The sequence below is a fragment of the Dicentrarchus labrax genome, unplaced genomic scaffold, assembly GCF_905237075.1.
Source record: "Dicentrarchus labrax unplaced genomic scaffold, dlabrax2021, whole genome shotgun sequence".
Taxonomy (NCBI): Eukaryota; Metazoa; Chordata; class Actinopteri; family Moronidae; genus Dicentrarchus; species Dicentrarchus labrax.
In genome coordinates this window covers 6,148,071-6,160,869 of record NW_026136716.1, presented here as the reverse complement: position 1 = coordinate 6,160,869, position 12,799 = coordinate 6,148,071, and positions in this window count along the sequence as shown.

The window sequence follows — 12,799 nt, the reverse complement described above, 5'->3', positions numbered from 1 at the left end:
GCTAATGCGGTCCTTCGGATGCACAAATTTATATTCAAGACAAGGGCCAATTACCTGCCTTTTCTGTCAATACCAAACCTTTTTAGAGCTGTTTAGAGTGGATAGGCTGCCAAGAAAAAGCCACCATAATGCTCAGTGTGTGTGTGTGTGTGTGTATGTGTGTATAAGAGAGTGAGAGAGAGAGAGAGAGAGAGAAGAGAGAGAGAGAAAGAGAGAGAGAGAGAGAGAGAGAGAGAGAGAGAGAGAGAGAGAGATGCATGCATGTGTTGGAGTAACTTTCCAAAAAGCCTTCTGGTCCATTGGCACTCAAATGAACCAATCTGTCACTGCACAAACACTGAGAGGTTAATAGGATGTTCACCTTAGGGATTCCAAACTGAGAAAAAGCCCTCTGGGAAAAGTCGTAAGCATCCCCACCTTCCCATGATTCCCAGCACAGGGTGCCTGATTCATGAGGACAGCAGACATTAAACTGTAATGGCCTCACCTCAATTTCTTACATTTGTTCTGCTTAACGCCATAATTCTTGCACTTGTTAGACTTTCACACTGAGCGAACATGAGGCGAATCAGGACGTGTTTTAGAGCCTAATGCAAAAAAAAAAAAAAATGAAACAGACGAGCATTTACATTGACGTACCATTCAGACAAAAATGAAGACGTGTTGAGGTGTTTTAGTTTGTGCTTTGAAGCATTGGTCTTAATATCAAGGTTATTCATATTCTTCATGTACAAGTTATGCTGAGTGAACGAGTTTATCCATTTCATAAATATTTATGAAGACGTAGAAAAATATTACAACCCACTCCTGTTTAAACATCCTTTCTGAATGGACTGAGCTCTTTAGAAATCCATCCCACCCACATAATCATGTTGGATGTAATCAAGTAGAAGCACCGCACAAGGGATATGACTTGTTAATTGGTTGATAAGCTTGCAATACTTGATGTGCACAACAGGCGTCCAACTAATAGTAACACGCATGGACTACACCAAAACATGCTTGTACTAAAAAGCAAATTGAGTCCTGTTTCATTTTTGATTAATATCGCGAAGTAATCCAGTAAAAAATAAACCGGGATTGGCGCTAATGATCCGTCCGGTTGTTATTCAGTGTAGAAGAAGTAGGTGACACAGGAAATGTTGCAATAGTCATTTCTGGTAAGTGCGCAACGGCCGTGCTCGATTTTATACACAGCTTTAGTTTAGCGTGTTATAGCATGCTTACATTTGCTAGTTAGTCTGAATCTGATGGGAATGTCATTACGTTCCAGGTATTTAGTCACAAACCAAATTTGGATTAATTGACATTCTGAATGTCTGTAGAAAATGTCATGGCAATCAGTCTATTAGTTGTTATATTTAAGAGAGATTTCGCTATAGCAAGAGAATGTTCAATTGAAACCAGGTGCTGGTACATTTGGTTGCCATCGGTTTCACAGTACATACATACATTAGTACTGCTGTGTCAAACACTGTTTAAGAGCAATGTCAACACAACGTTCTTGCAAAATGTAACAAATTATTCATAGCACCAAGGCTATGTATCTGTCTAATGAAATTCAAGGATATCCATTCATGTTTTGAACCATCCTTTTGAGATATCTCAACAGACAAACAAGCTAAGACAGACACAATGATGCTGTATACTCGCTGGCAGTAGTAATGAATGCGTCTGTTTGAAAATTTAATGTTTTGGGTCTAACAGAAAAATATTCCTTCCCACTATGTACAAAAACACTTGTTTGGTTGTTAAGCAGGTTTCACCTTCTTTGTCTTTGGCAGATAATCTAATCTGACCAGACCGCCTGTATTTTCTTTTCCTGATATAGTCATGAAAAAAATGAACTGGTGCCATGGCAGTGTTAATTTGTTCCAGTCACTATCTAATATATAATAAGCAATGGCAATACCATGCCATATAGGTGGTGGAGTTAATTAGTTTTCTTTTGCATGTTAAGGAGCATTTATCTCAGTGAGAAATCTGAGTGACATTTGTCTCTGTAATACACAACTACAGTGCACACAGCCAATAATTACTGTGATTGCTGAAAAGGCCAAATGAGATAAATATATAATAATAATAATTTGTACAATAAATATTCTTTTGGTTCAATAGTTTTGCTACAACTTAAGGAAATCTATATAGCTCATTAAATGTATTTTTGCTCTTATTTATGCCCGTAATCTTTCTGTGACTATTACTGAGGTACAGCAGCAGGGAATATAATAATTAACATGAGCTTTTAGAAGTGTGAGGCTGACTCACTGAAGATTAATTTAAACATTAACACAAAAAATGGGTTATATATAAGCTCTTAGGTTTTACAGGTGCTGTTTTGGTAGATGCTGCATGGTAGAGACGAGTCTGGACTGAAAAACAAGCACGCCCCGTCTTTGCATCGACCGGGAAAGAAAAAAAAGAAGAGAGAAAGAGGCAGACAGAAAGTGTGAAAAAGACAGAGAGAGATTGATGGCCTTATCCCCGAAAGGAGAGCCGCTTCTTGTGACAACAGTGCAAGTAAATCAAAAAACACACAACCCCATCCAAGTGTCCTTTCCTTCTTTAGGATAAGACCCTAAATTCTTATCACAGTGAACCAGGTAAATACTACTGTCACATAAAATATAGGAACTAGTAAATTACCCTTTGTATTTACAACAATGTATACCATATGATGCTCTTAAAAATCAGCATTGATTTAATAATAACATGTATCCGCCCATATTTAGCCCCATATCTCAAGTTGTTTTGAGGGATTGCTGAATAAAAAACTAGACAAACTAACCAAACAAGCTCCACGGCTGCTTCTAGTTAGTATTAATATCAGTGTGGAGTGTGGAACCAACAAACCCTGTTGATAAGACAATATTGTGCCACATTTGTGCAATCTTACTATGGTTATGTCAAGGTTAGGGACGGATTGTGGTTGTGGCAAATACTGTAAGCTTGGGTCAAGATGTGGTAAGTTGAAACAGACGAGTGTCATGTGGCTTTCGCGTTATTTTTAGGGAGCTTGGAATTTGAGAAACAGTAACTAAACTGCATCCTCGCCTGTGGAGTCAGGCTTATAGTTCCTGACGACGATGTAATGGGGAAATACATGTATGGTATCACCTGTGTGACCTTTAAACGCCACAAACAAGAGAAATGTGATTTAAAACAGCAGGTTGCTACAGTTTGAGCCTTTAAATATCTGATTCTACCCATCGAGTTTATGCTGCATTTGGTACAATACCCACTCTCTGCAATTATACACTCTGAGCATAATTCTGATAAATATACTGGCTAATTGTGTATGTTTTAGTTTACAAGTGTTCATGTGGGGGAGTAACAAAAGACCCAAAACAAACTGGGGTGCATCAGTGCAGCGTTGTCTGGGTAATAAAGAGTGCAATCAACTTCCTACCATCCTCCTACATGAATACATCCAAAGATTTAACAAACAGCAGCAGGGATGTAGTTCAGTGAAGGGGATGTATTGCATGAATGAGTCCCTTCCAGCTCAAGTTTTGCTTTAGTTAAAACCATATGTAGCTAAAAATGCAATTAGGTAATGACGACATGACCTTGAGCTAAACATGGAATAGTGTTCTGTTCAAACCCAAAATCTGATTATCGCTGTAAACTGTAGAAAAAAGTAAATAAACTGCCGTTACTGCAGCGGCCCCTGTAGTAACACCTGTCAAATTCACACTCCACACAGACTGGAGGCACTAAATCGCATGTCCACCCCTACTGTAAGTAACAAGGAAATGCACAGTCCCACTCATAGGTCTTTCTTTCAAGAAACAGCTAACCTAGCAAACATATTACCCCTTAATTAGCAAAATACAAATACAACACATCAACAGCTGTTTACTTGTGAGTCTAGAAATAATGTTGCGAGTGCAGCGGTCTCCAGCAGTGGAAAGCAACACCGGTCTTAATTCTGCTTTTGCTTCACACTCCTTTGATATTTTTACTGCTATTGCCAAGAAATCTGTCCAGGAGAAAAACATGTTGTAATTGCGTAAGTATGTGGAGTTATTCAGCTGAGAAAAATCCTTTCCTCCATTAAATTATTTTTCTTTAATTCATCTCCATTAAATCCTTTATGCACCCGCAGTAGTGTGACGACAATGGACCGCTAGCACATTCCCATCTTCCCTGTGGTGGTCTCTGCAGCCGTCATAACCAACGTCAAAGAAGTGTTTAGACGCTGGGAAACTTCCACATTTACATTAGCTAATTTAATTTGATGGGGTTGGTTGCCCACTGTGACCAACCCACTCAGAATAAGACACGAGCTCCCCTGAAAACATCATTTGCGAAATCTTCTCTAAAATATTTATCATATGCTATTTTTGCCATCCATTTCTATGTTTCTATATCTTCTTCATCATCATGGATTATGAGTAAACTTGTGCTATTATTGATGTTTGAGTTGTGCATGAGGGTGATTCATCACTAATTCACTTTAATAAAGATACTGCTATGTTTTGCCATGACCATTGAAGCGTGGCAGCACAATATCATTAACTTCAGGTCAGAAAATACAGAAAATAAACGTTCCTAGTCTCATTCAGTCGGCGCGCCAAATCACTATTATTAATTTATTTCTATGTTTGCATACTGTCTCACGGTCAGCCCCGACCCCCTTTTCATTCCTCCATGAAACTTGTTTATAACATGTCTTGTGTGTTTCATCCACCAACTGTTGTGGACACAGTTTACAATCTTATGTAAACCTTCTGCTTCTTGGCAACAAATTAAACAAACATCTTAACAAGTCAACTGTCATCAGATCTGGGACATCTGCCACCGTCTTTGTTGTCTAGGATTGTTGTTAATGTTGCTTGAAATTAATTACACTAATAAAAGGTTTGTTTATCAGACATAACTTATCACAAATTCTTGTTCTGCAGTATGAAGGAGGGAATTTTGTTTGTGGTTTCCCCTTCAAAGGTGCCAAAGAGCTTAATCAGCTGATCTTTTCATTGAATGTTTGACATTTTTTAATGTAAATGTGTCGTGTGTTTATTGGTTACAGAAACATAAGTCAGACACACATTTAAAAACCAACAGGTTATGATTTGTTGACATGAATCTCACCCACTGACATCCACCCACTGACACCCCTGAGATGATGTAGATTACAGAACTGTGATTTTACAGCTACAGTTTGTCTCATCACAAATCTTTGAAGTGGCCATAAGGCACATCACCTATGAATGAGATTAAACTGCTTTTTTATGAGAAGGAAGGGGAGAAATACTTGCACAAAGGCAGGTCTTGCCTTCAGTGTCATTAATATCACAGACGTGCCCTTCAGTGACACATGAATATTAAATAGGAGCAAGGAGGGAGAGTCTTATAAAACATCTAGTGAGGCTGACAAAACTGCACACGTCGAGGTCTTCAGATCCTTCATCTTGTTAATGCAAAAGTTTTCTGTTTGCCTCCACAGTTCATTTGTCTGTTTAGATGCAGAAATTTGGGTTGGAGTTTGAATTCACAAGTATCTGTGGCTAGTCTACAATTTACATTTAAATTAAACTCTCTGGTCGTATCATACGCCGGCAAAATGCATTCCTTTATAATCCTTCATAAGTGTGTTTTGTGAATAATCTACAGTTGTCACACTTTTCAGTAAAATCCTTCATTGAATGAGACATCAACGTCTTTTTTAGAGCTACATATTTCTCTATTATATTCTTTAGAAACAGGATACTAACATAGAACAGACATATAAGAGATATAAACGTAAAATCCATGGTGAGATGTGTTCCTAATAAGATAAAGAACGAGAGGCATACCTGTGTCGGCTTCTACAGGCTACATTTTGTGACCTAAAATGTGAATTTTATTTTGAAAAATTAAATGTATTATCAAAAATTGGAGCAACATCAATCTATTTGTACTCTAAATCAATTGTGACCCTGCTGGAAAGTCAGTCATAAACACAAAGCTTGCATTAGATGGACTGCCATCAATACAACTTCAGCCATGTTCATCAGCCTGTCTCCAACAAATGTCTCTCCATGCTTGGATGAAAGTGTGATAATATCTGTCATCATTCATTTCTATCTGACCTATCGTTTGTAGCGTCCAGCCTCTCAGTGTTTTATGTGCTGCAGCAGGTGACCTCTGTTAGAAAGAGGCGGGTGAGATTTAGCTGAAGGTACGGTGGACAGTCATGTTCAGAGAGACAACTGACTTGGATAAGAGAGGAACGGTATATCATTTAGTTTACGATTGAGCGGGGAGGGGGAGCTGGGTCCAGGAGGCAAACAGGAAATGGCAGAGAGGTCAACACCAAAAGATCTGAATCTTCAACTTCAACAAGCTTGACAGTCGGGATCAGCTCTGGGAGTAGTCACTGAACAGACTCTTGCTACTGTCTGTCAATTCCCACATTTTTATGCAATAAGTCTTTTTCTTTTTGCTCTGTGACCTTGAAATAAATTGGTTCAACTTGAATTCCCTTGTCTAGGAGTGCAAAGATGAAATGATACATATCGGAAAGCCGTTACAGGAGTCAGAGATTCAGCAACATCAGTACAGAACCATGGTTTGCCCCAAACTCTGCATGAAATTGAGACTGTCATTTCATTTCAGAGAGTGCCCCAAAATCACGTGGTATGTTATGGTTATGTTTAAGTGACAATGCCCTCTAGCCTCCTGAGACGCAGAAGAACATTTTATTTTTAAATTTAGCAAGTAATTAGGATGAATGAAACAACAAAATTGGGATATCGGGTCAATTGAGATAAAAAAAAATCTCTGTACAGTTTGACATTGGATATAGGCTGATCATGTGGTCACACCGATTCAGATCTTGCGTGTTCTGTTTCCTCAAGTATAGAAAATGCAAAACCATTAAATGCAAATGTTCCCATTAATTAGCTAATTTCCATCCGTCTGAACTGCTCTTCAATTAGTTTCACATCGAAATGAGTCTGCAGGTAATATCCGATTAGTGTACCAGGGCAAGTGCGCTCCATTTAAATCCCCCGCAGCTCTCCCACCCACCTTCCCTCTGCTCTCCAAATGGCCTTTGTGTGATACAGCATGTGCTCTAAAGTAAAACCAAGGGCTAAAGGTAAGTGAATAAAGGGGAGTGGAACTACAAATGAATGCAGTGTCAACGGGAGCTGCAGCCTTGCTCAAGAAATAATAGTCCAAGACACAACAAGTGCTTTCCTCCTCTGCATAAAGGTATTTTTGAAACACTCTCTCTCCTCTGTGCCGTTTCAGGCCCATTATAGTGAACTTTTCAAAATGGCATGGTACTCACAAAGAAGACTGTGTGCAGATCACCAGTAGCCTTGAGGGGAAGCTGGTATAAATTAATTGCAGCTGTAACATGATTTACAATTGAATTAGGTGCAAATACCTGAAATTGCCTTTTCATTGTGATCTAATGGCTTTTAATTGGCAAACACCAAACTGAAAAGAGTTTGACTCTCCAGAGAATATCTGAGGTGCTGTAAGTGTTGCATTTTTAATCATTCCGCAAGTTTGATGTTAGCATATCATAAAATGCTACAACAATACGACATGTAATACAGTATATTTTCAATTAATTAAAGCAAAGGATTTGGAAAAGTTTTTGTTTTTAGTGTTCAGTGTGTGATGTTTGTGGACATTCATGACTGTTCCTCATTATACAACACAGAAGGTTGTATTTTTAGGTCTTTGTTTTAACCATTTCTGACTGCAGTATCAAAATAATTTCTGTGTAATTACAAACTGAGGTAAACAGAACTTCACCTGTTCCCTGAACCGTGATGTTTTGCATCTGCAGAAGAAAAAAAAAAAGCACGAAAAATAGCTATTCTGAGAATGCCGAGCGTTTTGCTGTGATACGAGCACCACCATTAAGGGTTATTCTATCATTTCTAAAGGATTACGGAGGCTGAGGATTATAGTTGTATTCATGTCTGTGATGACATGGTATATGTACAAGCACCATGTGTATTCAAGAAAATTATATTCCTCTTGTATTGCATTGTATTTTGGGTCACATAACCCTGCTGCACAATGATCTTTAATGCACAAATACAGGATGAATTCAAGATTAAAGTTTAAACTTAATAATTAATAATGTTTGCTATCATTGACCGAGCCCATGTTTTTATGATTACTATTATCACACAAGGACAAAAGGAAAAAAATAACACTACCACGGGCGGCTGTGGCTTAGGAGGTAGAGCAGGTTGTCTATTAATCAGAGGTTGGCGGTTCAAAGGCGGTTCAAAGGCGGTTCGATCCCCCAGCTTCTCCCTCTGCATGTCAAAGAGTTCTTGGGCGAGATACTGAGCCTCGAATTGCTCCTGATGCTGTACCGTTGCTGTGTGAATGGGATTCGTTGAGCAGCTGGCCTTGCCTTGTGTAAAGTGCTTTAAGTGGGCGGAAGACTAGAAAAGCGGCATATAAGTGCAGTCCAACTACGACCAAATCCAATTAAAGCATTTATTTTCACATCTTATTGTCATATTTTCAGCTATAATCTATTGCTGTAATAAATAGATATGCACAAAGACAGCATCCTCCTTTAAATCCAGTTCAAAGCTGCTTTGTACACTTTGGAATATCGTACATTTTATCCAACTAATAATGGCAATAATAATAATAAGTTTACTGTAATGTGATTGGTCATCAATTCTTAAATGTAGTAAGAACAAAATTTAACAAACTTTTCACAGACAAGCTGCATTTGAAAGCATCCCACATGGATCAGCTGTGTCGTTATACACATAAAACAAATAAATAAAACAAACAAATGCGTTTGTTTGTTAGATCTAGGAAATCTTTGTCTTTTAACAACTACTGGTTTCATTTCCAATATACTATATCTAGGTTGATAAGGATTCTGCATTCTCCATATGGCAGTTAACTCCTGAATTAATACCACAAATTAAATTAATTACCATAACCATTTGCCACTAGGCACAAGCACCTGCCCCAGCATCCACCAGATTTCATGACTCCAACACCAGATGTCCAACTATTTATTTAATGTACTGGGGTTTTTTTCTCCTTCAAGACATTTTGATCTCCAACTTCTTCAAACCCACCTTCCCTAATTGTACTTACATCCTACATCCATTTGTCCCTCCATTATTACACTCCAGTGACAATTTACTGTACTCGATGGTGGGTGGGACAAGCTGAGCTGAGCCTCCTCAGTGATGTGGAAATGGTAGTAGAAGGATCTCCTTTAATCTGTCTGAAGACCATGTTCTCTAAATATTACATCGAGTCACATTTAGGCTACCAATGTACACTCGATTTGTTTAAATATTGAAAACATACACATCTCATGACCAACACTATGAGCTTTCCTAGTAACCAAGTTATTTGAGTGCTTAAACATAACTATGAAAGAACAAATAAATATAAACTACATATGAGATACAAATTTTTGCAGGTACATTAACATCTAGGGTTGCCTCTGACTCATTTTCTGAATGGTAGTTTCTTCAAGCCAAAAGTCAACTAGCTGTTGCATTGCATTCATTGCATTTATTTCATTATCTTTTTAACAGCTGACTGTTAAATGTTCACGGAAAAAAGCAGTAAAGATTCTTAAAATGTTGAATCAACCAGCAAGGATAGAATATTTAGTTAATTTATTTCAACACAGTATAACATCACACAAGTCTCATTGTTCAAAATTCAGGAGTAAATAACTTCCAACTTCAGAAAAAGCCTAAAAACCCTCCTCCTCGCAGCAGTCCAAAGCTCCTATGCAAGTAGTGTAAACCAACCTCCTAGTCCGGGTAGAGTCACCTAACAGGACCGCTAAGTAGCTAATGGCAGCTAGTACAGTTAGTGCATGCAACAGTGCACCGGTGTGTTACAAGAGAAAAGGTCCGTGTTGCAACAATACCCTGACACTTCCATCCAGGTGACAAGGCGCAGCTCCCAAATGGAGTTTGACATTTGTTTCTGCAACTATCCGACTAATGAGAATCGGCAACTAAGACTCTTCTCATCGACTAAGAGTGTGTCGATCATAAGACGGCAGCCTTATTAACGTCATTAGCATTCATTAACATTTCCCCATTATGTTGATAAAAATGTAATCTGCAGGAAACAGCTTTCCTCCCAAACAAATTTACTTTTTCAAATTAGATTAAATTTTTTGTCTGTGCTGTCTTCAGTAACCTGGCTGCCTAATGTTCAGACATACTCAGATCTGCACACTATTAACACCACGCATCTCGACTTGTAAGCACCTGAGCTCAGTTGTGTGGTTGATGTGTTTGTAAAAGTTGTGGTCTCACTTTGCTTCTGTCCCTACCCTATCCCTCCAAAGTTATATCTGCCTGCTAGTAATGAACTGCGTATCTGTGCCACTGCCCTCCTTTGTCATGCCAAAGGGATAGATCTATTCTTTATCTTCCATGTTCTTGAAATAAATTACACTGCACGAGTAAAAGACAAGCAATTCTGCTGCTGCAGAGATTGTTTGTGTTTGTCCGGAGCTTGTTTTTTTAATGGTTTTGTTTGGCAACGATCTCTCTGACTTAACTTGAACAGCTGGAAATCCATTTTCCCCATTCCAAAGTTAAACATGCAAAGTGTTTGTTTCTATAATTCATGGTGTGTTTGCTGTAACAAACGTGTACACACAGATAAGCAAACAGAGCTTTCCTCCCACCGAGCTTAAGCAGTTGACTTTGTTCATTTTTCATCAGTGGTGACTGAAATTCAAAGCGCATGTTGTCAGATAAAATCTGTGTATCTACAAAGAGCCTGTTTTATGAACGAAAAAGACAGCTTTCCTCTGTCTGTTGACCATGTTTTTCAGAATAAAAGGGTCACAAATCTTTGCCTTTTGCTTGCTTTGCTATAACTAAGCTTTCAGGGACCTAAATTGTCTATTCATTTAGAACTCCAATTTCATGTTGGGTCTTTAATTTGTTTTATAAATAAACCAGTTTCTCATTTATAGCCAATGACAACGTTTTTTTGGCTTAAAGGACAACTGGTGCTAGCAGATTTACGCTGTAGCTAGTTTGTTGTTTTCTTCTTTAATAATGAAATGCTATTGTTTTGCACATTATTGTTACAGACGTGAGCTTGACAAAATAACAAACACACAAATATTAAATTAAAATTACAAAAAGAACCCAGGACTTGCAGCTGATGTTTTAAATTTAATTTTTCTAACATTAACTTGTAACCCACATAATAATTTAGCTAATAAAATGCTTCTTGGCCTTTGGAAAGTAACCTTACCACTATAGTTTACTGCTTGCAGCTTACGTGAGAGCAGATAAACACACATTTTAATCTGTTTCTTACACTTTTGTCCCTGTGTTTTTGGTTTTATTAGGTCCCAGGTACATTGTTTCAGCATGTGGAGAAATCTAAAGGGCTATAGTTATGGTTGCTAAGTCATGATTGGACAACCGCTGTGTTGCTAAGTTAGGATTGGATGCTCAGTGTTAAGGGGCGGGGTTTAGGGAGTTGCAAATCCTGACCTTGAGATACACAAGAGTCTGCAGAAGTTGTAATGAAATGAAACCCCAATTTGGACCACATGAGTGCAAGATTTAGAGCGTCATTTATCACCCCAAATGCCACAACATTAATACATGTTTTATTTCCCCTATAATAAATATGTTTGGGTAGGAAAGTAGAAGGTGTAATTTAAAAAGAAATAACACCACAGGAAGAAATACCCACCCTCGGCTCCCCAAACTCTTGCAAATCTTGTAAAACTCTGGCCTGGGTCTTGTAACAGACTTCATCAGGCCTCAGCTTCACGAGCAGCTGGTGGGGGTGGGGGGAGCCAGTTAAATGTCTCAGCAACTTTAACATTGTGATGGAGAAAAAAATATATAAAAAAGTTATCTGTCATCCCTGTGAGTCAGACATGCTGAGCTCCATGTTGGCTAGAGGGAAAATAAAACTGACACGGGTGTCAGCTTCACTCGTCTTCTTCAGAATTCAATTTTATACAGCCAATGAAATTCCTCATTTACTACTTTTTTCAGATAGCACATATACTGTATTTACTCATTTCCTTATGCAAATGAGTCGATTAAAACAGTTATGAGAGGAAAATCCATTATGCTCACGTTACAATGGCTGGGATGCACATTGTTGTTATTCAGGTCAAAGTTTTCGGTGGTGCTATTATGTCTGCTGAGCAACAACGCGCTGGAAAAGCGAGGCACTGCTACACTTTCATCACTCGCTCATTTGCCGACTTATAACGTTCACGATCATGCAGTTTATTTCCATATAAATAAAGCACATCCATTTAAATTGGGGTGTGAATTTAATCTAGAGGCAGGTTTATCTGCAATATCCCCCCTATTATTTGTGGTAGAAAAATACTACAGCCATTGCAACCACTGCCTGCTCATTATTTTTGTTATATTTAATTCATGTTTGGCACATTTTTCCATGTGGATGCTGGTACCCAAAAATGTTTAACAACAATAACACTGTGAATCACACACTGTGTTCAGGCACAAAGTCAGAGGACACAGGCGCACAGTGTAAGTAAGCCACAGATTTAGGGCTTTACTCATTAAAACAACAGCCAATCACATTTGATCTTTAAATTGTTTGCTGCTGAAACTGCAACAAAACACAGGCCGCGACCAAAATAACCTCATCACCAGAATAAAGACGCCCCGGGAGCCCTTTACTGGCGTGAATCGCCTTCTCCGGGGTGTATTTTGCCATCTCCAAGAAGGAAAGGTCAGCACTAATCACAGCTAGCATAATGATTTTAGAGTGGTCATTCTGGCTTTCCATCTATGGGTGACGGCAGAGAATTATGCATCAAACA